The sequence below is a fragment of the Halichoerus grypus genome, chromosome 11 (genome assembly GCF_964656455.1).
Source record: "Halichoerus grypus chromosome 11, mHalGry1.hap1.1, whole genome shotgun sequence".
Classification (NCBI taxonomy): domain Eukaryota; kingdom Metazoa; phylum Chordata; class Mammalia; order Carnivora; family Phocidae; genus Halichoerus; species Halichoerus grypus.
The window spans coordinates 58,787,312-58,811,633 of record NC_135722.1 but is presented as its reverse complement, the minus strand read 5'-3'; the positions used below and the strand labels follow the sequence as shown (position 1 = coordinate 58,811,633).

The 24,322-nt window shown below is 39.1% G+C and overlaps 1 protein-coding gene across 2 annotated transcripts in view; it reads left to right on the top strand.

The window, feature by feature from the left end:
* The window catches only part of TENM4 (teneurin transmembrane protein 4), a 2,958,785-nt gene that overhangs the window by 1,269,573 nt on the left and 1,664,890 nt on the right, over positions 1 to 24,322 (top strand). The window lies entirely within an intron of this gene.

Here is a 24,322-nt window from a genome sequence, read left to right as displayed (position 1 = left end):
AAGATCCCCATTTGGGAAGACTGGATGGGAAGTAGAGGCCTATGGGTGGTGAAGGGAAGCCTGTTTTCTTTAAGTGCAAAAAGTTGAAGAAAACATTCAGAGAAGAGTTTGAGAACATAGAATATTTTGCCAATGACAGAGCCTGAATTCCAGAAGGTTCAGTGGAGGGATTTCAAGGTAAGAAAATTAAAGGAAAAAGAGATTCTGCTTTATGGAGATAAGAGCATAGGAGATGATGGGCGACCTATGCATCTAAGACTTTCTGCATTGGAGGGCAAAAGCAGCAATAGGAGGCATCTAGAGAAGAGCTCTAACAGATTTGTAGTGGTGGCAAGGCTATGAGTGTTAATGTGCCTAGAGGGTGTGTGACTGGGCTCTCTCCTGACCCTTGTCAGAGATGGATATACTCACTCCCAGGGGGCAGGGGCCCTTTTATTAGAAGAGGTCAAAGTTACTCAGACTGTATGGACACTCTTTTGTCCCTCAAACTGCCTCATTATCCAGGGCCCTTTTCTTAACTCATTAGGTTGGATTACTTCTCTGCCCCCCATGTTCCACCATCCTCTGTACTTCTCCAACATTGCTCTCAAATCACCCCATTATACATTTTTAAATTCATCTTGCTGTTGCTCCAACATGATGGAAGCCATTGAGGGCAACGAACCCTGCAGTCATCTTTGCTTTTGTAGGTCTATATCAATGCCTAACCCAAGCCTAGAACATAGGGGCCTTCAGAGAATGTTAAGGTGAATCATTACAATAATAAGATTTATCATTTGTTGAGATTTTATTATGGGCTGAACTGTGCTGAGGACTTCATAAAATCATCATGTAATTTTCACATGTCTATTGATCCCCCATTTTACAGAGGGAAAAACTGCAGCTCAGTGGATTAAGTGACTTGCTAAAAGTCAAAAACTTAATAAATGCCAGAAGCAAGGTACTTTGGATTTGAGGTTATGCATTTAGCTTTTTTATTAGCTCTATTTTGAAGGAAGCTGTGTCCCTATGTAAATAAAAAAGAAGAGTTTTAGCACTTCCCAGATTTACAATGAATTTAATAGTTCTGACCATACTCTTGAGATTCTAAAGCAGGATCAGATTTAGTGTTTATAATCCTAAAGGCACCTGAACTGACAGGTTTAGATGAAACCAGGAGCAGTCAAACTGATAGGGTCTGCCAGCTGGTTGCCACACATCTGGTGAGGAAGTAATCTGATAAATCAACCTAAAGATAAGCCAAATGTTAGCCTAAATCAGGGAGAGTGACAGACACTTAGCAGTCAGAAAGAATAAGATGTCAGTATCCAAATGCTAATGATTGGTGCAAAGTGTTCCTTGTAGATTTTTTTTACAATTCCAGATGGAAACTGAAATCCAGTTTAACAAATATAAATGAGTATATACTATGTATTGTGCCAAACTGAGAAAAGAAAAAAAAAAGTACTTTAAAAGCTGTGGTCCCTGTCCTTGTAAAGGTCAGAGTTTAAAAGAGAAGAACATGAAATAACTGTACTGTGATATATGAATTGTTTTAGTTGATGGGAACACCAGTGTGAGTGCTGATGACATGCAATAGTAGCAACTAACACTGCCTAAGAAAACAAGATTTTATCCGAGCCTTGAAAGAAAAATAAGAGTTTACAAGCAGAAAGGAGAGGAAAAATGGATAGCATGAGCAAAGGCAACTGGCATAAGGGGCATGGTATCTAGAAATTGGTACCTCTTTTGTTGCACCTAGAAGACTGGCTGTGAGAATGGGGAATAATACACCAGTTTCCTGGGGCGCCTGGGTGGCTCAGCCGTTAAGCATCTGCCTTCAGCTCAGGTCATGATCTCAGGGTCCTGGGATCGAGCCCCACATCGGGCTCCCTGCTCAGTGGGAAACCTGCTTCTCCCTCTCCCACTCCCCCTGCTTGTGTTCCCTCTCTCGCTGTGTCTCTCTCTGTCAAATAAATAAATAAAATCTTAAAAAAAAAAAAATACACCAGTTTCCTGGGCCTTCAATGCTGTGCCAAGAGTTTGGACTTCAAAATCAATATAAATAATCAGTATAAATAATCAATATAAATCAATATAAATCAATATAAATCTCCAACTATGTACTTATTGAATTCCTAAGGGAGCTAAGAACTACTTAGATATGGGAGAGAATTCAACCAGGTAGGATATGACATATTTTTACCTATAATGAGCCTAGGTACAGCTTAGGGAGGAAAACATAGTGTATGTAAAATACTTAAAGAACACACCAATTTCTACGAAATATATATTGTTCAAGAGTTCCAAGAAGGGCAGATCATTGTGACGTGGAGTCATCAAGAAGGGCTTTAAAAAGATAGGGTTTTTGAGCTAGCCTCCAAAAAATAGGTAGGATTCAAATAACCACATTTATGATCGATGTATGCATAATATTTTTAGTTTATGACGTCAGAATTTCCCATTTCTCTTCCTTGTCCTTAGAACTTTGTGATAGACATAAAATAAAGATAGATACCACAATTTCACATATGCAGAAGCTCACAAGGGCTAAGTGACCATCATTGTACAGTTAACATACAGCAGATACGGGATCTCAGTGCAAGTATGCCTAATTCCATCGCCAGGCATCAGATTCTTATTAATTGGGAAACCATCAGAAAAAATGATTGGAGCAGAGTAAGGAAAACACCTTTTTCCCCAGCAGAAGAGTCCAAGCTAATAAGGATGGGTTGATATGTAGATGAGCATAAGCATACCTTCTTCATTGAGAGAAGGACTAGAACTCAGTGTGACTCAGAGAATGCCTGCAGGCATGGCTGGACATCAACCATCTACCCTCTCAGTGCCCTCTTACACCCATAAAATCCAAACCCAATATTAGATTTGGCCAAGGCTGCAGGAAGCAAGGGACACCATTTTTGAAAGTCTCACACTATAGTCTTAGAAGATTTGGAAATGTCCTAACCCTGGTGACGTGTTCCTTGCCATGATCAAGATTTGCTTGGCCCTGCATTCTCACACCTGCATTCCTAAATGGCTGATTCCTTCTGGGATACATTCTAGAAATCATTTTCTAATGAAAATGGGAGAGGAAGCACACACTATGTGCCAGGTACTTGGCTAGTTACCATGTATATTACCTCTACAATAGTCCTGAAAATTATATGCATTTACATCTCTAGCCTACCTTATGGCAGTTCTTGATTTTTAACTATCTTTGGAATTCGGGAAGTAAACATGTAAGAAGGGCTAGTATTTTTTAAACAACCCTTGAAAATCTGAGACCTTTACGTGCATTATCCAATTTAATTCTCAGAATAACCCTGAGAGGTAAGTGCTTTTATTACTACCATTTGCACAGATGAAAAAATGAAAGTCCAGAGTTTGAATAATCTTCCTATAGTCATATGGGCAGTAAATGGTGGAACTTGGCTGGAACCCAGATGGCCTAGCTTCATTAGATCCCAGCACCATCCTGTCTTATAATACAAAAGGAAAGATAAATGCCGTTTGGACCAAGAAACCAAGAAACCTTAACCCAGTCCACCATCTTCTGGTGAACTGATGCTAAAAAAGAAAATTCACTTCCTTGCCATAAAGAGGACCATATACTTTTATTCTGTTGTACAGAAGTAGCCAGTTAGTCTCTTTACTATCCTTTATTCTCATCTGGTCTGTAATATGGTAATTATAGCTATTAGGGTAGAATATGCTATCCTTTGAAAAAAAATTATATGTGTATACATACATATCTGTATACATATGTATACACATGTCATATATACATATTTTTCTAATTATGTAAAATTTCTGAACACATTGTGTCACATATACTCAGGGTCATTGATTAGATGATCCATTTTATCTCTGATTCTGAGGATGCCCCTTGGTCTGATTCTCCTGAGCAGTAGAAACTATGCTGCCAACATTGTGCTTGACAACAGAGGATGGGTAGAGAGGGGGCATTTTTGCCACTTCCTGGGATTTCTCATCCTTGTAAAACTTGTGGAGAATTAGAGAATACTTAAATAATGCATGAAACAGAATCATAATCCAGTCCAGTTTTAGTTACTTGCTAGCCTCATGAATCAGGGCCTCTTTTTCTTTTTTTTTTTTAAGATTTTATTTATTTATTTGACAGAGCGCAAGAGAGCACAAGCAGGCTCCCCGCTGAGCAGGGAGCCTTATGCGGAGCTTGATCCCGGGACACTGGGATCATGACCTGAGCCAAAGGCAGACACTTAACCATCTGAGTCACTCAGGTGCCCCTCAGGGCCTCTTATTTGTAAAATTAGAACATCTACCTCATAGGGTTGTCATGAGGATTAATTTGAAAATGTTTCCACAACACCTAGTAAGGTATCTAGACCATTTTCTTTTATTCATTTATTTAAACCTATCGTGATGTTTGTTTTTGGTTTGAACATAAGATTTAAAAAAATTCCAAAAAGATACATGGGTATGGACACAAATATTTTTGGGTGTTTTCCATGTATCAGAAATTTTGCAGAGTGCTAGGTAGTCACCAAACTGAGGACAGACAGGGAACCCTGTGTCCTTAGTGTTCATTCTCTGGTAGAAAAGGCAGATATAAACACATAAATAATTCTAAATTGTAAGCAACCTTATCTGTTCAAGAATATGGTAGAATCATCTAAGTCTTCTCTGAAGAAAAGTGAGATTGGAAAGAAAAATGAGACTCCCAGAATTTAGGACCTCCTAGGCAATGCTAGAACTCCTATGTATGTGCTTCATCAATAGAGGGGTGTTCCTGATCCTTAGTCCAGCATAAGTAAGTTTAAGATAAATGCATATTCCTTATCCCTGGCTGCACCTTCATCCCTAATTCTCTTCTTTCTTGGTCATATGATTAGATTTAACTGTGACAAATCTCAAATAAATTTGCTTAAATAGAAGAGACTTTTTTGTGTTCTCTCTCATTCACATTGGAGTCTAGAGGTAGGTTGTCCACAAAGAAGGACCTAGACACCTTCCATTTGGTCTTCCACAATATATGGTCTTTTATCCCAAGGTGCCCCATTATGCAATATAGTGTCTATAGTTCCAAACATCACTTCCAGATAGTAAGAAGAAAAAATGGGCAGCAAAGGGCATTTCACCTCCTTTCAAAGGCATTTTTGAGAAATAAAACAACTGTGTACAAAGGGGAATGATAAATGCAGTATATATTCTAAGCACCCCCATTTTTTTATTATTTTTTTTAATTTTTTTATTGTTATGTTAATCCCCATACATTACATCATTAGTTTTAGATATAGTGTTCCATGATTCATTGTTTGTGCATAACACCCAGTGCTCCATGCAGAACGTGCCCTCCTCAATACCCATCACCAGGCTAACCCATCCTCCCACCCCCCTCCCCTCTAGAACCCTCAGTTTGTTTTTCAGAGTCCATCGTCTCTCATGGTTCGTCTCCCCCTCCGATTTCCCCCCCTTCATTCTTCCCCTCCTGCTACATTCTTCTTCTTCTTTTTTTCTTTCTTAACATATATTGCATTGTTTGTTTCAGAGGTACAGATCTGAGATTCAACAGTCTTGCACAATTCACAGTGCTTACCAGAACACATACCCTCCCCAGTGTCCATCACCCAGTCACCCCATCCCTCCCACCCCACCCCCCACTCCAGCAACCCTCAGTTTGTTTCCTGAGATTAAGAATTCCTCATATCAGTGAGGTCATATGATACATGTCTTTCTCTGTTTGACTTATTTCGCTCAGCATAATACCCTCCAGTTCCATCCACGTCGTTGCAAATGGCAAGATCTCATTCCTTTTGATGGCTGCATAATATTCCATTGTATATATATACCACTTCTTCTTTATCCATTCATCTGTTGATGGACATCTTGGCTCTTTCCACAGTTTGGCTATTGTGGACATTGCTGCTATAAACATCAGGGTAAGCACCCCCATTTTTTTAGATGGGAAACCTGAGGAGCAGAGAAATTAAATATTGTGACCAAAGTCACATGGCTAGCAAATGCATGGTTCACATTTATACCTAAGCAATCTAGCTTCAAATAACACTTTTTTAAAGCACTATTCCATACACTTGTCCTTTGGATTTTTTGAGATAGTTAACACTTGGCTTAAATTTTGAAAGATGAATAAGAAGCTGATCAGTTGAAGAAATTGGAGGAAAGAACACCTCTGGGAAGCAAGGACAGCACATGCAAAAGAAAGTACTCAATATGCTCATCTATACATGGGCAAATGTGTCTGTTTCCCGCAGAACTGTTCTAAAAAAAATCAGTAAGATCAAGAGGGTAGGAACACATGTCCCAGTGCCTGGCACTTTGAGAGAACTCAGTGAAATTGGGTTTAGACCAAATGCCAAAAGCATGTCTGCAAGAGATTACACAAGAGCCTTGTGGGCCATACTAACCTGTTAGGGGACAGCATAATCAAGGTTTTGTTAATGATATAACTATTGATTATACCAAAACATTTGATGCGGTCTCTTGTAAAAATTTAATTGAACTTAATCCCAAATTTCTTCCACATGGATTGAAAGGTGGCCAGAGGAGAGGAATATAGGAAAAATCACACCAGCAATATGTTAATTATAGAAAGGTGTCTAAATGGAGGGCAACAGTGATTTTTTTTTAAGATTCTATTTATTTATTTGACAGAGAGAGAGAGAGACAGAGAGAGAACAAGCAGGGGAGCGGCAGGCAGAGGGAGAAGGAGAGCCAGGCTCCCCCACTGAGCAGGAAGCCTGATACAGGCCTCCATCCCTGAGCCAAAGGCAGACGCTTAACCAACTGAGCCACCCAGTCGCAGCCTCAACAGTGATTTTTAATTGTGTTCATTATCATTAGAAATTATCTGTGTGGATGACTCAGTACAAAGTTTTGATCACTGGAAATCACCAAGCCTGTATTAAGGCTATTAACAGGAAGACTTCTTTCCACCTCCAACATTAACCCTCCTGAGAAAATACTTACCCTAGGGTTTAGACCCTTCTGATTCCTGCCCTGTGGCAATACAAGCCCCATACATTTGGGCATAGAATCCTACAAGTTGAAGCTGTCTTAGAGACAGACTGATGTTCTCAGCTGAATTATTTTACAGATGGCCTTACATGAATTATAGAAGTATGCAACTTCTCAAACATCATATGGGATCATTTATGTTATAACAGTCGTTAGTCTTTGGATCTTTGGGTTCTAGGCAACTGAAGAGATTCAGTACCAGAAATAAAGATATTCTTACTATGGTCCAGGGCTCTTTCAATATTTCAAAATTAAAGAGCCCAGAGAACCTCAAGGACATCAAACCATGAACACTAAGCATAAAATAATCTTAAGGAGCATATATTTAAATTGTCTTTTCTTGGGCCCTTGGGTGGCTCAGTTGGTTGGGCGACTGCCTTCGGCTTGGGTCATGGTCCCGGAGTCCTGGGATTGAGTCCCACATTGGGCTCCTGGCTTGGCGGGGAACCTGCTTCTCCCTCTGATCCTCTCCCCTCTCATGCTGTTTCTCTCTCTCTCTCTCTCTCTCTCTCTCTCTCAAATTAAATAAATAAATAGATAAATAAAATCTTAAAAAAAATTAATCATCTTTTCTTGTATTCCTGTAACATTTTAAATATTTTCTTACTTTCTCATATATTCCAAAACATTATCATTATTTTCTTATTTCTGTGGCTGACCCTTCTCTTCATTTGTCCTTCTGCATCCCTTCTTTCTATCTGCCTTTCTCCATTCTTCTCTGGTTCCCAAGAGACCGACAGATATTCTCCCTTGTCCTCTGACTTCAGGATGGGTTCAGCCAATGGAAGGCACTGGGAAAAGGTAAAAGGGCAGGTGGAGATTGAGCTCACATCACCATGGTACCCATACCCCTCTACCGAAGGCCACATGCCTATCAGGGCACCCCCTTCTCCAGGGTCCAGTTGTACTCTTCCACTTGTCTATTTATGAGCAGTAAAGACCTCTCAGGGTTACCAATGCCAACATCATGCCACTTAGCAAATATACAACCACCGGAATGAAACAGAGAGTGACTAGCACTGTGAAACTATCAGCAATATTGGAAATGGTCCTTATTCTTTTCCTTGTAGTGAGAGCTCTAAGGGGAATAGAAGAAACAAAATTGGTTACATTAATATGCATATACAAACTTCAGAGGGAAAATCTTCAATTAAATGTTGTAAATGTTATATATGTAATAAGGAGAAGTTTTGTGTCAGTTTGTGCAGAATAGTATAGAGAGCAGCTTGATGGTTTAGAAAGAGCCCCAGATTTGAGCTCAGGGTACTTGCTAGATGGATATATTTGGGAAACTCATTTAATAGTTTTCGGGTCACAGTATACCACTTCTGCTTGAAACATCTTTGTGGGCTTCTAAACTGTTAACTCAAGGGCAAGGTCTTTCATTCAATTTAGTATTGGGGTACTCAGTTCGCTATACAGGTTATATAATGACTAATAATTTTCAGGGTTATGCACCTGGTTTAGCTACTTGAGTTATTTCAGGGTAGGATATTAGGAAACAGGAAAAATAGAATCATTCTTCAAAAGGCGAGGGATTTAAAAAAAAACACAGGTAAGATAGTTGCTAGATACGGATAAATAATACAATCCTGGATTTAAGTCTTGGATGAATCGGAAAATTTCCAACTCTCCTACATCCCCATATATTTACTCTCTTTTTTTAATCTTTAACTTTTTTTTTTTTCTTAGGGAGAGAGAGGTTGTGGGAGGGGCAGAGGGAGGGAGAGACAGAGAGAGAGAGAGAGACTCTCAAGCAGGTTGAGGCGGGGTTCCATCTCACAACCCTGAGATCATGACCTGGGCTGAAATCAAGAGTTGGATGCTTACCCAACTGAGCCACCCAGGTACCCCTCTCTTTTTTTATCTTTAAAGTGGGGATGATAATAACAGTGCTCCTGTCCTGGGATTGTGGTGATTAGATGAATTGACAAATACAAAGCATATAAAGTATAGTGCTTAATAGAAGATAAGACACAAATATCAGTTTTTATTATTATTAAAGTCATATCATCATCATCATTATCTTTACAAAGCATTTAATAATTTTAAGAATAGTAAAGCAACTAATATTATGAGTCTATCACATGCTAGACCTCATATTTCATATGGTCCTGCATTTAATCCTCAAATCAGTTCTGTAACAAGAGGTAGCATGATAAAGCAGGAGATCATAACTTTGCAGTCAGAAACATTTAGGTCCAGTTCCTGGATCTGCCACTTCTTAGCTATGTGACTTCACCAAATTGCTTAACATGTTTGAATGCTGGTGAATGTATCTATAAAGGTGAAATAATTAACTTGTGATGATGGTATGTAGATTAATGCAAATGTCTATCAACATGGGCATGTGTGAATATAAGCATACAGTGTGTATGTATAATTTGAGGGCCTAAAAATCATTTCTTAAATTGTAATTAATCATATTATCCCCATGATCTTATTATAATCACAAATGAGACAAAAGTAGGCTCGGAGAAATTTCATGGTATGCCCATGTTCAAATGAAGTTGCATGGCCAAAATTCAAGGTCAGGTACACATAAATTTTGAGGCCTTGTTTTCTCTACAGTACTACAATGGCTCAGATAGTATCTTTGCCAAGAATTCAGTGTGGAATGAAGTAGAGGAAAGCTACATGAACAGTCCACACTTTTTACTAAATTAAAATTTACTAATCCACACCTATCTTGAATTCAAGTTGCTTTAAATTGGTTATCTCTTTGGTCTCTTGAAGTCTTTGAGCCATCATTATTTTATAGGATTTCCTTATACATAATACATTTATTATTTCACCAGAGAGATTGTGCCATTTATTGATAAGGGATAGAGGGCAATAGGGTAACTCTACAAAGAGAAATTTATAAATAAACAAATTAATACATAAACAAGATATTCCACATTTCCATTATAAACATAATTTCCAAGAAAAAACACAGAAAACTTAAAAGGAGTGTTCCATAATAGTACAAATGCCTAGAATTTACATTAATCTAATACATACTGACCTTGTTCCTAGCACTTTACATATATTAATTTTTTTAATTTTCATAAAAACTTTATGAGATAGGTGCTATTTTAGTTTCCATCTTGCATACAAGGCTACTGAGTCACAGATAGATATCTTGTTCAAGATCACATAGCTGGTAAATGGCAGACCCAGTATCTAAACCTAGGAAGCTGGACTTCAGAGTTTATGCCCTACATCTGCCAGCCTTTGGAGTAAATTAAAGAAAATAGGCTCATGCCTTTCTTAATTATTTCTAATTTACTTCCATTGCATAGTTATAGCTGTCATTATTTAACTCTGTTTGACTACTATCTATTTAGTGATCACCTGCTAGGAGCCAAGCAGAGCTGCACATACCAGAATAAAAAATTAACAGTACTGCTTAAGAACTGGGTAGAGATGGATATATAAACAAAGTGATGAAATTCAGAAGGATCAAAATTCTCAATCCCAGGCTTTTCTCACCTTATGTATTTTGTACCACTAGGGGAAAAAAAAAATCTAGTTTGAAAAGCTATATTGCTTTCAACTAAAACAAAAATTGATTGGGAGCTTGCTTTCTTTTTTATTTCAGTAAGATAAGTTTGAGTTAAAATCAATACTCAGAAGAGCTCCAAAGAGAAAGAGATGTTCTCTGGGTACAAAATTTGTGAAGGGGTAATTCATTCCAGTGACAGTGGAACAGTCTATGAGTGTTTCTTTAAGCAATTCAACTTGTAGTAAAACCTCTTCAAAAAGAGTACAGGGTTTCAAGAGAACCTGGGAGAGGAGGAAAAAAGCCAACACAAGTCATGGTCTTATCATAACCAAATTCTCAATCCCTTTTCCCCTTCAGAGCTGGGTCAATTGATTTCTAACCTGCCAAATACAAATAATTTCTTCACCCATTCTCTGACGGCCTCATATTTGGCAGCTGGGATTTAATCAGGTTGTATTACAACACTGAGACTCGAAAGCATCTGGCCTTGCTTCTGATGAGCTTTACCCCTTCTTTGTGTATCCCCTAGTTCTGATAAATGGCTGATGCCTGATATCTTTTGTCTACTACCTAATGCCCTAGCCATTCAAGAGTGGTTCTAGGTCTTGCTCTTAAGGATGTACCCTCACAGGCACCACAGTCTTGATTGTTCAATTCGGGATTCATTTATTTATTCCTTATCTATTCAATTAAACATGAATTGAATGCCTATTATACCAGAAATTTTGCTATGCAAAGAAAGTACAGGAGTAAGTTTAAAATATAGACCTCTTGTTGGGAGATCAGAACAGGGAGAAATAATATGAGAATTTTGTAAATTGTATGGTGGAAGGGTATGTCAAGAACCATAGGATCATGGTGTAGGAAATGCCTACCCCTTTGGGGTCCACAGAAATGTTGCTATAGAGAGTGGCTTTTGAGAAAGGTTTTAGAGAATGAGTAGGAATTTTAAAAGCAAGAGAAGGAGTGAAGGACATTAAATGCAGAGCAATAGTATGTGGAAAATATAGAAGTGATAAGATACGTTATTCTCTCAAGGCAGATAGACTTGCCTGGTTAATGTTTAGAAAAGTGACTAGATTTTGGCAGGAATCAGATCCTGGAGGACTCCGTGTTCAAATCTAAGTTTTGGGGACTTAATTTCAAAGCTACAGGAAATCATTGAAGGGGGGAAAAAGAGCTGAGGCAGGCATGGTCACAGCTTGTCTCAGAAATTTGCTTTTCTAGACCCTGTTGTCACACCCAGAAACCTGTAAGTCTACACAACAGAGTCAGGCAGAACTGCCCTTGAGTGGTGGCTCCTTCTCTTATTAACTGTGCAGTCTTAACCAACTATCTTAGTCTTTTAAGACCCAGGGTCCATATCTGTAAAATTCGAAACTCTTGTGCCTCCTAGACTTGCTATAGCAATGAAATTATTTACTGTTGGTTTCCCAATGACTTAATTTATCTATTCATTCAATTAAATAACATAGTAAGCACCTGTGATGGTTAATTTTATGTGTCAGCTTGACTGGGTTAAGGGATGCATAGATAGCTGGTAAAACAATCTGGGTGTATCTTTGAGGGTGTTTCTGGAAGACATTAACATTAGACATGTGTAAAAAAGATTCCTTCACCAATGTGAGTAGGCATCAACCAATTGATTGAGGGACTGAGTAGAACAAAAAAGTGGAGGAAGGACAAAATTTTTCTCTGTGTGTGCACTAAGACATCCATTTTATCTTTCTCTTGGACCTTAGCATTTCTGGTTTTCAGGCTTTGGGCCTTGGACTGAATTATATCACTGGCTTTCCTTTGTTCTCCAGCTTGCAGATGGCAGATCATGGGACTCCTCAGCCTCCATAACCACATGAGGCAAGTCCTGGAATGAATGAATGAATGAATGAATGAATGAATGAATCTATCTATCTATCTATCTATCTATCTATCTATCTATCTAATCTGTCTCTCCGGAGAACCCTGGCTAATACAGCATCTACCCTGTGTCAAGTACTGTTTTAGAAGTTACAGTGGTGAACAGAAAGAGGTCTCTGTCTTCCTGGACTGATCTTCCTGCAATATCTGGCACAAAGAAGGTGCTCAATGAATATGTGACAAATGAATAGATATGCTTTATCTAGTCTTTTATTCGATCCAGATGCATAGTTATCACTTTGCTCATATAGAATAAGGACAGATTCACTCCCTTTATACAGTTTTGCTCTGATCTGGAACATTATTTTCAGCTTTGGTGGGAGACTCATGTGCTCCAATATCATTAGTTATGTTTGTACTCTTGCTGTGGTGTGGATAAGATAGTCTGAGGGGTTTGCAAACATTTTTTTAGAGAGCTGGTTTTCATTGTATTTCAGTCTTTATTTTTTCATAGTGTTTGTGATTCTTTGAAATCACCACATTTCTTTATTGGCTTATCTTTTAGTTATCTATCTCCTCCATTGTAAGTTCTGTGAAGGCAGGTATATCTGTCTTATTTCCCACTGTATTCCTATCACAGTGTCTAGCCCATAGTAGATTCTCAGTAAATACTTTTGGAATGTAAATGCTTGTTGTTCCTGTCCTTGGTACAATTCAGTTAAAAACCACTGTTATAGAAGACATGTAAGCACCAGATGAGTGATAGAATTAGATGGCTTTAAAACTCCCTTCCCACCATGAATGCTCTTATTCTAAATTGGCAGCCTCTGAAGAAACTTTTTTTTTTTTTTTAACCTTTTAGAGCAATGCCACTCCTTTAGAGAGTCAAATGTTAGGAGATGGGGTGCAGTTTTCTACAGTACTTTGGATACATAAAATGGATTCTAGAGAAGGAAAGAAGCAATGGTTAGGTGGTAAATAGCAATATTAGTAATGCTAGGCCACCTTATATGTTCCTGTGTGAAATCAAATTTGTATGGTGTATGTGGAAAGTCTATCTGATATGCTTAACTACTTGTAAGCAGTTAATATTTGCATATCACCATGGAATATAGACTCTAGCAAGGTCATTTAACAGTTACAGGGCAGAAAGTTTCCATTCTGTTAATCACTTACAGCTCTAATTTCACACTACATCAGTCCTTTTACTCTGGTCCACAGCCTTTTAAAATCCCATTCTAAAAATCCACAGGAAAACATCTGTTCACAATGTGCTACAAATAACAGCCACTGATATTCACCTAAAGTCAGAAATTTAAAGGCCAGAGTAACACGTTTTGCACCATTTTTCTAATCCCCACCTTGATCTACTTGGACTTGCCCGCCCTTTCCCTCATCAGCTGTCTCCCATTTGCCATCTCCAATTTTCCTTTCCATCTGCCCTCAGTTGACTTCGTCAGAGCCATTATTTCTCAATGTTTCCAATTCTCAGCCATAACTCTCAGCTACAGTGCAAGGGCTCACCACAACTCTTGGCACCAATAGTCAGTTGGAAACAAGTCTTCAGTTGTGACTCTCAACCGTCACTGGCTCCCTCCAGTTCAAACCATGGATGAGATGCTCCCCAGATTTCCAACCAGTGCTACTAATGGGCTTCCCCACAGGGAGAAAAAGTTCAGAAGAAAAAGAGATCCAGAGGATACAGGCTCCTTCATGGCACTGTGCCTACCCATTTGACAGATAAACTGCATGTTGAGTCTCATTTCTAATCACACAAATTAATATCATAAACCAGTGCAATGTCTCCACTTGGCCTTAGCAAAGGAATTTGAATGCTGGCTATTTTCTACATGGGAAGCTTTGATAGAGCTTCGTTTATAGAAGATGAGATGACATGGCAGAGAAAGAGCTAAGTTAAGGATGTCAGACCAGTAAATCTGACCATAAAGTCAATGAGCATCCCATTTTCATAGCATTCAAACAAAACAGCTTTGCACCCTGTTCTCAGAGTGATACTTCATCTCACCAGTTTCATTTTCTTGGCTTTATTCCTGTCATAAGGCAGGGTCAGGGAAAGAAGGTTCATCAGTATCCTCTCAAAGTACATTTGTTGCCAGCTGCATCATGGTTCTGCTTTCACAATGATATCCTGATGTAATCTGATTTTTTAAACAAATATGGATACTATCCATTACCAATGAAACATGGGTTTTAAGAAGGCCATTGAACCAGTGCAAGGGAGGCTCTTCTTTCTTCCCTTCTTTCCTCTGAATTTTCAATATTTTCTTTCATTTATTATTGGCGTGTGAGCTAATTTCCTCCTGATCACATTAACATTGTTTGTTGAGTGTTAGTGCATTAGCTGAATTCCAAGCTCCTGCTGGTATAGAAGCGTGTCCTTCTAATGAGGAATGAGAGCCAGATATGGAAGGGTTTTTTACCACCAATATCATAACACTGGCAATTAAATGCAAATGCAGAAAGCAAATAAGCAATATTTTGCAGCCATTTTTAAGCAGAGTTGTGATAGTGGTTTTGTTTCGCAGACACTGATTCATGGGCAGTCATAGCAAATGTTTATTACTTTCTACTCAGTCCTATTTCAACAACCTTCTTCACCAACAGTAGGCATTGTTAATCCTCTTTATAACTCCATATCAAATGGTCTCTTTTTTTCATTTATTTGATTAAACACTTATTTTTAAGCACATTAATTACATACGAGCCTCTCATTCACAAGAGTAAACTCCTCAGCATTCCCCTGAGTGGATGTCTTTCATTTGTCCCTCCAATTCCATCCTTCCACCTATTTCTGTGATTTTGGCTCTGGTTGGATTCCGTTAACTGGAAGCATCAGCCAAGCATCAAGGGGAGGAAAGGTAGTAATTCCACTGATTGCTGACAGTGGGGTTGTTGAAGGCTGGTTCCTTAGTGTCTTAGGCAGCCTTTCCTCTCTGAGTTCTGGTAACAGCTCCCTCCATTGCGCTTCAGGGCAGGGTGGTGATGGAGTTCCACTGTTGTTAGCCCTAGGCACTTCCTTATCCCTTGTGACTTCCTTTCATCCTTCCCACAGGTTATGCTCCTATCTTTAGTATCAAACTCTCCTCAAATAATGCTGATGTGTGTTTTGTTTCCTGCTTGACCCACACTGTTACAACTTTAACTTTAGTATCCTAGGATCTTTAATGATAGTGCCTCTGCCTCACACTCCCTTGTGCCTTGCACCCCCTTTCATTGCACCTTACTTGACACTCCCTGATGGTCTAGTCATTAGGATTTGGCACTCCCAAACACCTCACTTCACCAAAAGTTCTCTAAGTCTCTCTAATACCTACCCAGAACTCCTCACACTACAAATCCCTCTGAACTTGTCTACGGTTTTGTTTTGTTTTGTATTTTTATCCACACCACATGTCATGTTCTAACATACTATATAATTCAGTTATTTATAATTACTACTTCTTTCCTGTTTCCCTGCACTAAAAACTAAGTCCTTCAGGGCATGGATCTTGGGTTTTTGTTCACTGATCTATCCCAAGCATCTCAAATTGTACCCTGGATATTATAACTGCTCAATAAATATTCATTGAAGGAATGAAGTCTCAGCTTAGAAAGTATTTCTTTCAAGAAGTTTTCCTAAATCCTCCTTTTTTACTTTCTCTCTGATCTCCTTTATCTTGGTCTGGGTAAAGTGCCTCCCGTGTGCTTCCTTAAGTATCTTGTACTTCTGCCATCATAGCACTTAGCAGGTTCTATCACAATTGTCTGTTGATTTGTCATACTAGATTGTAAGCTCTATTTTTGGTGTATACAGGCATACCTCGTTTTATTGTGCTTTGCTTTACTGTGCTTCACAGATACTGCATGTTTGACAAATTGAAGGTTTGTGACAGCCTGGTGTCAAGCAAGTCTGTCGATGCCATTTTTCTAAAATCTCACTTTGTGTCTCTATGTCACATTTTGATAATTCCTGCAATATTTCAAACTTTTTCATGATCGTATTTGTTAGGATGATCTGTGATTGGTGGTTACTACTCTCTGAAAGCTTGGATTGGTGGTTAGCATTTTTTAGCAATTTTTTAAAATTAATATATGTACATTGTTTTTCAGACATAATGCATACTCAAAAGACTACAGTACAATGTAAACATAACTTTTATAGGCACTGGGAAACCAAAAAATTCATTTGACTTGCTTGATTGCAATATTTGCTTTATTGCAATGGTCTGGAACTGAACTGGCAATATCTCCAAGGTATGTCTGCAAATGGATGAATAAACAAGTGAAAAGATGAACAAAGCTCACATCCTACTGTTATAACAAATAACTTCAACAACACGATTAACTGGCTGTTCCAGTTGAGAGAGGCATAGAGTGCTTTCGGAACCCAAGAGAATTTTCCCATCCTGGTGTTCTGAAGCAGGGAGATTGCAAGTGGATGGTCAGAGGAGGCCTCTCAAAGGAGGCAATATTAGAGCAGAAACTTGAAGAATAATCAGGAGTTATAAAAAGCAGTTCAGTTGGGGTTAGGGAGCAGAGTTTCAGAGAGTGAGAGTAGCCCATTCGGTGACCCTCAGATGACGGAAGCAGTGACTAAGTGGACCTGGGTTGTAGGAACATCCTGGCCAGAATCACAAGACAAAGCTGGACAGGTAAAGTAGTACCAATGTACAGAAGTCTTTGTAGGCTCTGCTAAGGCTCTAAAACATTATCCTAAAAGTAAGAGGAGGATGGGAGATTTAAAATAATGAGAAAAAAATTCACTGTCAAAGTAAACCATATCTGATCTAAATATGTAAAGCCCACTAATTTTCAAAATTCACCGAGCATTTTGTATTTCCTAATCCTGCAGGGGAGAAAAAAAAAATGATATTGCCTCTATATACAGGAAATCCATTTGCCTTTCTCTTACATGGATGCTGCTCTGGTTTTATCAGTTTGAGGCAATTTTATGTTTTGCTGTCCTTTTTTGCTCCTCCCCTATACAGCCCCCCAACCCCCCTCCAGTTGTGCTGCTGTTCCCACATGCATGCCTTTGCCCATGCTATTTCCTCTGTGCAGTCATGGATCTGCAAGCTGTTTTCCTCATGGAAAGCCCATGCTCACATATTCAGAGTAAATTCTAGCGCAAAGCCCTCCCCACATCTGGAGGGCACGATGAATTGCTCTGCCCTTTGTGCTCTAACAGCGTGCTTCTGTAACAGCTGGTGCCAATTGTACAGAAGTTATCTGGAGACACATCAGTAGTTCTTTTTTTTTTTTTTTAACATATAATGTATTATTTGTTTCAGGCGTACAGGTCTGTGATTCATCAGTCTTACACAATTCACAGCACTCACCATAGCACATACCTTCCCCAATGTCCATCACCCAGCCACCCCATCCCTCCTACCTCCCTCCACTCCAGCAACCCTCAGTTTATTTCCTGAGATTAAGAATCTCTTATGGTTTGTCTCCCTCTCTGGTTTCGTCTTGTTTCATTTTTCCCTCCTTTCCCCTATGATCCTCTGTCTTGTTTCTCAAATTCCTCATATCAATGAGATCATATGATACATGTCTTTCTATGATTGACTTATTTCACTTAGCATAATACCCTCTAGTTACATCCACGTCATTGCAGGTGCAAGATTTCATTTTTTGATGGCTGAATAATATTCCATTGTGTGTGTGTGTGTGTGTGTGTGTGTGTGTGTATCACAATTCTTTATCCATTCATCTGTTGAGGGACATCAGGCTCTTTCCACAGTTGGCTGTTGGACAATGTTTATGTTCTATAAACATTGGGGTGCACATGCCCCTTCAGATCACATTTGTATCTTTGGGGAAAATACCTAGCAGTTCAATTGCTGGGTCATAGGGTAGCTCTATTTTCAACTTTTTGAGGAACTCCATACTGTTTTCCAGAGTGGCTGCAATAGCTTGCATTCCCACCAAAAGTATAGGTGGGTTCCCCTTTCTCTGCATCCTTGCCAAAATCTGTCATTACCTGACTTACTAATTTTAGCCATTCTGACTGGTGTGAGGTGGTATCTCATTGAGGTTTTGATTTGGATTTCCCTGATGCCGAGTGATGTTGAACACTTTCTCATGTGTCTGTTGGCCATTTGGATGTCTTCTTTGCAGAAATGTCTGTTCATGTCTTCTGCCCATTTCTTGATCGGATTATTTGTTCCTTGGGTGTTGAGTTTGATAAGTTCTTTATACATTTTGGATACTAGCTCTTTATCTGGCCCTTTGAGAGAGACGAGTGATGTCATATGCAAATATCTTCTCCCATTCTGTCAGTTGTCTTTTGGTTTTGTTGACTGTTTCCTTTGCTTTGCAAAAGCTTTTTATCTTAATGAAGTCCCAATAGTTCATTTTTGCCCTTGTTTCCCTTGCCTTTGGCGATGTTTCTAAGAAGAAGTTCCTGCAGCTAGGTCGAAGAGGTTGCTGCCTGTGTTCTCCTCTAGGATTTTGATGGACTCCTGTCTCACATTTAGGTCTTTCATCCATTTTGAGTCTATATTTGTGTGTGGTGTAAGGAAATGGTCCAGTTTAAGTCTTCTGCATGTGGCTGTCCAATTTTCTCAACCCCATTTGTTAAAGAGACTGTTTTTTTTCCATTGAATATTCTTCCCTGCTTTGTCAAAGATTAGTTGAACATAGAGTTGAGGGTCCATTTCTGGGTTCTCTATTCTGTGTCTTGATCTATGTGTCTGTTTTTGTGCCAGTACCATACTGTCTTGATGATGACAGCTTTGTAATAGAGCTGGAAGTCCGGAATTGTGATGCCACCAGCATTGCTTTTCTTTTTCAACATTCCTCTGGCTATTCGGGGTCTTTTCTGGTTCTATACAAATCTTAGGATTATTTGTTCCATTTCTTTGAAAAAAAGTGGATGGTATTTTGCTAGGGATTGCATTAAATGTGTAGATTGCTCTAGGTTGCATTGACATCTTCACAATATTCTTCCAATCCATGAGCATGGAACGTTTTTCCATTTCTTTGTCTCTTCCTCAATTTCTTTCATGAGTATTCTATATTTTTCTGAGTGTAGATCCTTTGACTCTTTGGTTAGATTTATTCCTAGAAATCTTATGGTTTGGGTGCAATTGTAAATGGGATTGACTCCTTAATTTCTCTTTCTTCTGTCTTGTTGGTGGTATATAGAAATGCAACTGATTTCTGTGCATTGATTTTATATCCTACCACTTTACTGAATTCCTGTATGAGTTCTAGCATTTTGGGGGTGAACTTTTTTGAGTTTTCCACAAAAAGTATCATACCATCTGCAAAAAGTGAGAGTTTCACTTCTTCTTTGCCAGTTCAGATGCCTTTTATTTCTTTTTGTTGTCTGATTGCTGAGGCTAGGATTTCTAGTACTATGTTGAATAGCAGTGGTGATAGTGGACATCCCTGCAGTGTTCCTGACCTTAGGGGAAAAGCTCTTAGTTTTTCCCCATTGAGAATGATATTCGCTGTGGGTTTTTCATAGATGGCTTTTATGATACTGAGGTATGTACCCTCTATCCCTACACTATGAAGAGTTTTAATCAAGAAAAGATGCTGTATTTTGTCAAATGCTCTTCTTGATATGTTTGGTAGAATTCCCCTGGAAACCATCTGGCCCTGGCCTCTTGTTTTCTGGGAGATTTTTGATTATTGCTTCAATTTCCTTAGCGGTTATGGGTCTGTTCAGGTTTTCTATTTCTTCCTGGTTCAGTTTTGGTAGTTGATACATCTCTAGGAATGCATCCATTTCTTCCAGATTGTCTAATTTGCTGGCATATAGTTGCTCATAATATGTTCTTATAATTGTTTGTATTTCTTTAGTTTTGGTTGTGATCTCTCCTTTTTCATTCATGATTTTATTTATTTGGGTCCTTTCTCTTTTTGATAAGTCTGGCCAGGGGTTTATCAATCTTATTAATTCTTCCAAAGAACCAGCTCCTAGTTTCACTGATCTGTTCTACTGTTCTTTTGGTTTCTATTTCATTGATTTCTGCTCTGATCTTTATTATTTCTCTTCTCCTGCTGGGTTTAGGCTTTATTTGCTGTTCTTTCTCCAGCTCCATTAGGTGTAGGGTTAGGTTGTGTATTTGAGACCTTTCTTGTTTCTTGAGAAAGGCTTGTATTGCTATATACTTTCCTCTTAGGACCACCTTTGCTGCATCTCAAAGATTTTGAACAGTTGTGTTTTCATTTTCATTTGTTTCCATGAATTTTTTTTTTTAATTCTTCTTTAATTTCCTGGTTGACCCATTCATTCTTTAGTAGGATGCTCTTTAGCCTCCATGGATTTGAGTTCTTTCCAACTTTCCTCTTGTGACTGAATTCTAGTTTTAAAGCATTGTGGTCCAAAAATATGCAGGGAATGATCCCAGTCTTTTGGTACTGGTTGAGACCTGATTTGTGACCTAGGATGTGATCTATTCTGGAGAATGTTCCATGGGCACTAGAGAAGATGTGTATTCTGTTGCTTTGGGATGGAATGTCTGAATATATCTGTGAAGTCCATTTGGTCCAGTGTGTCATTTAAAGCCTTTATTTCCTTGTTGATCTTTTGCTTAGATGATCTGTCCATTTCAGTGAGGGGGATGTTAAAATTGGCTGCTCCCGTGTTAGGGCATAGATATTTACAACTGTTAGATCTTCTTGTTGAATAGACCCTTTAAGTAGGATGTAGTGTCCTTCCTCATCTCTTATTATAGTATTTGGTTTAAAATCTAATTTGTCTGATATAAGGATTGCCACCCCAGCTTTCTTTTGATGTCCATTAGCATGGTAAATGGTTTTCCACCTCCTCACTTTCAATTTGTAGGTGTCTTTGGGTCTAAAATGAATCTCTTGCAGACAGCATATCGATAGGTCTTCTTTTTTTTATCCAATCTGATAGCCTGTGTCTTTTGATTGGGGGCATTTAGCCCATTTACATTCAGGGTAACTATTGAAAGATATGAATTTAGTGCCATTGTATTGCCTGTAAGGTGACTGTTACTGTAATTTGTCTGTGTTCCTTTCTGGTCTCTGTTACTTTTAGGCTCTCTCTTTGCTTAGAGGACCCCTTTCAAGATTTCTTGTAGGGCTAGTTTGGTGTTCGCAAATTCCTTTAGTTTTTGTTTGTCCTGGAAGCTTTTTACCTCTCCTTCTATTTTCAATGACAGCCTCGCTGGATATAGTGTTCTTGGCTGCATATTTTTCTCATTTAGTGCTCTGAATATATCATGCCAGTCCTTTCTGGCCTGCCAGGTCTCTGTGGATAGGTCTGCTGCCAATCTACTGTTTCTACCATTGTAGGTTACAGACCTCTTCTCCCGAGCTGCTTTCAGGATTCTCTCTTTGTCTCTGAGAATTCTGAGTTTTACTATTAGCTGTTGGGGTGTTGACCTATTTTTATTGATTTTGAGGGGGATTCTCTGTGCCTCCTGGATTTTGATGCCTGTTTCCTTCCCCAAATTAGGAAAGTTCTCTGCTATAATTTGCTCCAGTATACCTTCTGCCCCCCCCTTCTTCTGGGATCCCAATTATTCTCATGTTGTTTCACTTTATGGTATCACTTATCTCTTGAATTCTCCCTTTGTGATCCAGTAGTTGTTTATCTCTCTTTTTCTCAGCTTCTTTATTCTCCATCATCTGGTCTTCTATATCACTAATTCTCTCTTCTGCCTTATTTATCCTAGCAGTTAGAGCCTCCATTTTTTATTGCACCTCATTAATAGGCTTTTTATTTCGCCTTGGTTAGATTTTAGTTCTCTTATTTCTCCAGAAATGGATTCTCTAGTATCTTCTATGCTTTTTTTCAAGCCCAGCTGGGTATCTTTAAAATCATCATTCTGAACTCTAGTTCTGACATCTTACTAATGTCCATATTGATTAGGTCCCTGGCTGTCGGTACTGCCTCTTGTTCTTTTTTTTTGAGGTGAGTTTTTCAATCTTGTCATTTTGTCCAGAGGAGAATAAATGAATGAGAGAACAAAATGCTAAGAGGGTAACAATGCCCCCAGAAAAATGTACACTAAACAAATCAGAAGAGACCCATAATCAGGGGGAAAAGAAAAAAAAAAAAATCAGGATGGTGAATAGAACAGAGCCACACACTAGGTTTTGGGTGTATTTTGGTCTGTTAGAATAAACTGCCTCCCAAAATTTTAACAAAAGAAAAACTTACATGTATATAAAAATAAGGGTAAATACGATGAAGGGATGGAATATGACTGTAAAGATGAAAAATAAAAAAGATTTAAGAAAAAGAATTGATAAGTTGGTTGAAAAAGAACAAAAAAATTTAAAACAAAGAGAATGTGATCAGGTGGCAGACTAGGACAAAGTCATACACTAGATTTAGGGTTTATTTTGGTCTGTTAGAAGAAACTATATCAAAATTTTAAAAGAAAGAAAAAAATATATATATATACACATACAAAAAATAAGGTTAAATACAAGGGGTATAATATGACTGTAAACTTGAAAATTAAAAAAGATTTTAAAAAAGGAATTGATAAGATGTTGGTTCAAAAAGGAAAGAGGAAAAATTCAACTAAAAAAAATAGAAAAAGAAAAAAATAAAATTAAAAAAAAATTAACTTTGAAAGACTAAAGAATCATGGGAAAAAAGCCATGAATTCTATGTGCTGTATTCCCTTAGCGCTGGTATTTTTCCATTTTCATTGATCAGTAAACTTGGTCTTGGCTGGATATCTTGCTGATCTTCTGGGGGATGGGCCTGTTGCAGTGATTCTCCTATGTCTTTGCCTGAGGCAGAATTGCCCCACCCTTGCCAGGGGCCAGGCTAAGTAATCTGCTCGGGTTTGCTCTTGGTAGCTTTTCTTCCCTGAAAGCTTCCATACTGCTTTGGAGGATGAGAGTGAAAATGGTGGCCTCCCAATCTCTGGTCCTGGAGGGGTTAAGAGCTTGGGGCCCCAATCCTCAGTGAGCCCCCAGAGAGAAGCTGTCAATCACTCCTATCTCCCTGGTCTCCAGCCGCACTCCCTGCTCACCCAGCCTGTGACCAAGCATTTCTATCTCTGTCACACAACCCCATTTGGAGTCTCCAAACCAAGCAGATTCCTGGAGTGTGCTCCCGTGCCACTCCTCCCAGGGGAGGAAGGGGAGTCTCCCCGGATCTGCCACTTCTTGGGTCCCTGCTCAAGGGCAGTGGCTTGACTGTGCCATGGATCACGGTTTATGGCAACCCCAAGCTGAGAGCCCATTCCTTGACTCCGTCTTTGCAGCTGGCTTCCCCGCTCCGATACCTGGGAGCTCAGCCACACTCAAGGACCCCTGGTCTTTCTGTGACCCCGAGGGTCCTGAGACCACAATGTCCCAGCAAGGGTTCCATCCTGCTTAGCCACTGGAGTGACATCCCTCAGCCGAGCAGACTTCTAAAAGTTCTGATTTTGTGCTCTGCTGCTCTATCACTCGCTGGTAGCTGGCTGAGGAGGCTCCCTTCTCCCGCGGCCTGTCTTCCCAAATATCACCTTGGATTCACTTCTCTGCATGTCCTACCTTCCAGAAAGTGGTCACTATTCTGTTCAGAGAGTTGCTGCTATTCTTTTCTTCGACCTCCTGTTGAGTTTGTAGGTGTTCAGAATGGTTTGATAACTAGCTGAATTCCTGGGACCAGAGGAAATTTAGGTCTCCTACTCCTCCACCATCTTGCTCCTCCAAAACATCAGTAGTTCTAAGTGAATACCTACCTATACTTCCCACCTCTGGGTTATCCAGATGCATAGCAAATAGTAAATGATAAATAAATGCTTGTCCAATGAAAGAGTGAAATATAAGGGATGCAAGGTGTGACTAGGTGGGCTACCAAACGTGAATGAGCATGAAGGAAGCACCCAAAATCAACAGGGCTGCTCAGACACTGCAGCAATCATTTATGATATCTTGATGAAAAACTGAATAGAGAGTTTCTCTTCCATGTTCACATTGCACATTTTTCACATAATAAAAGGTCAGAGGTAGAGTCTGAAACCGGGGGAGGTATTTGAGAGT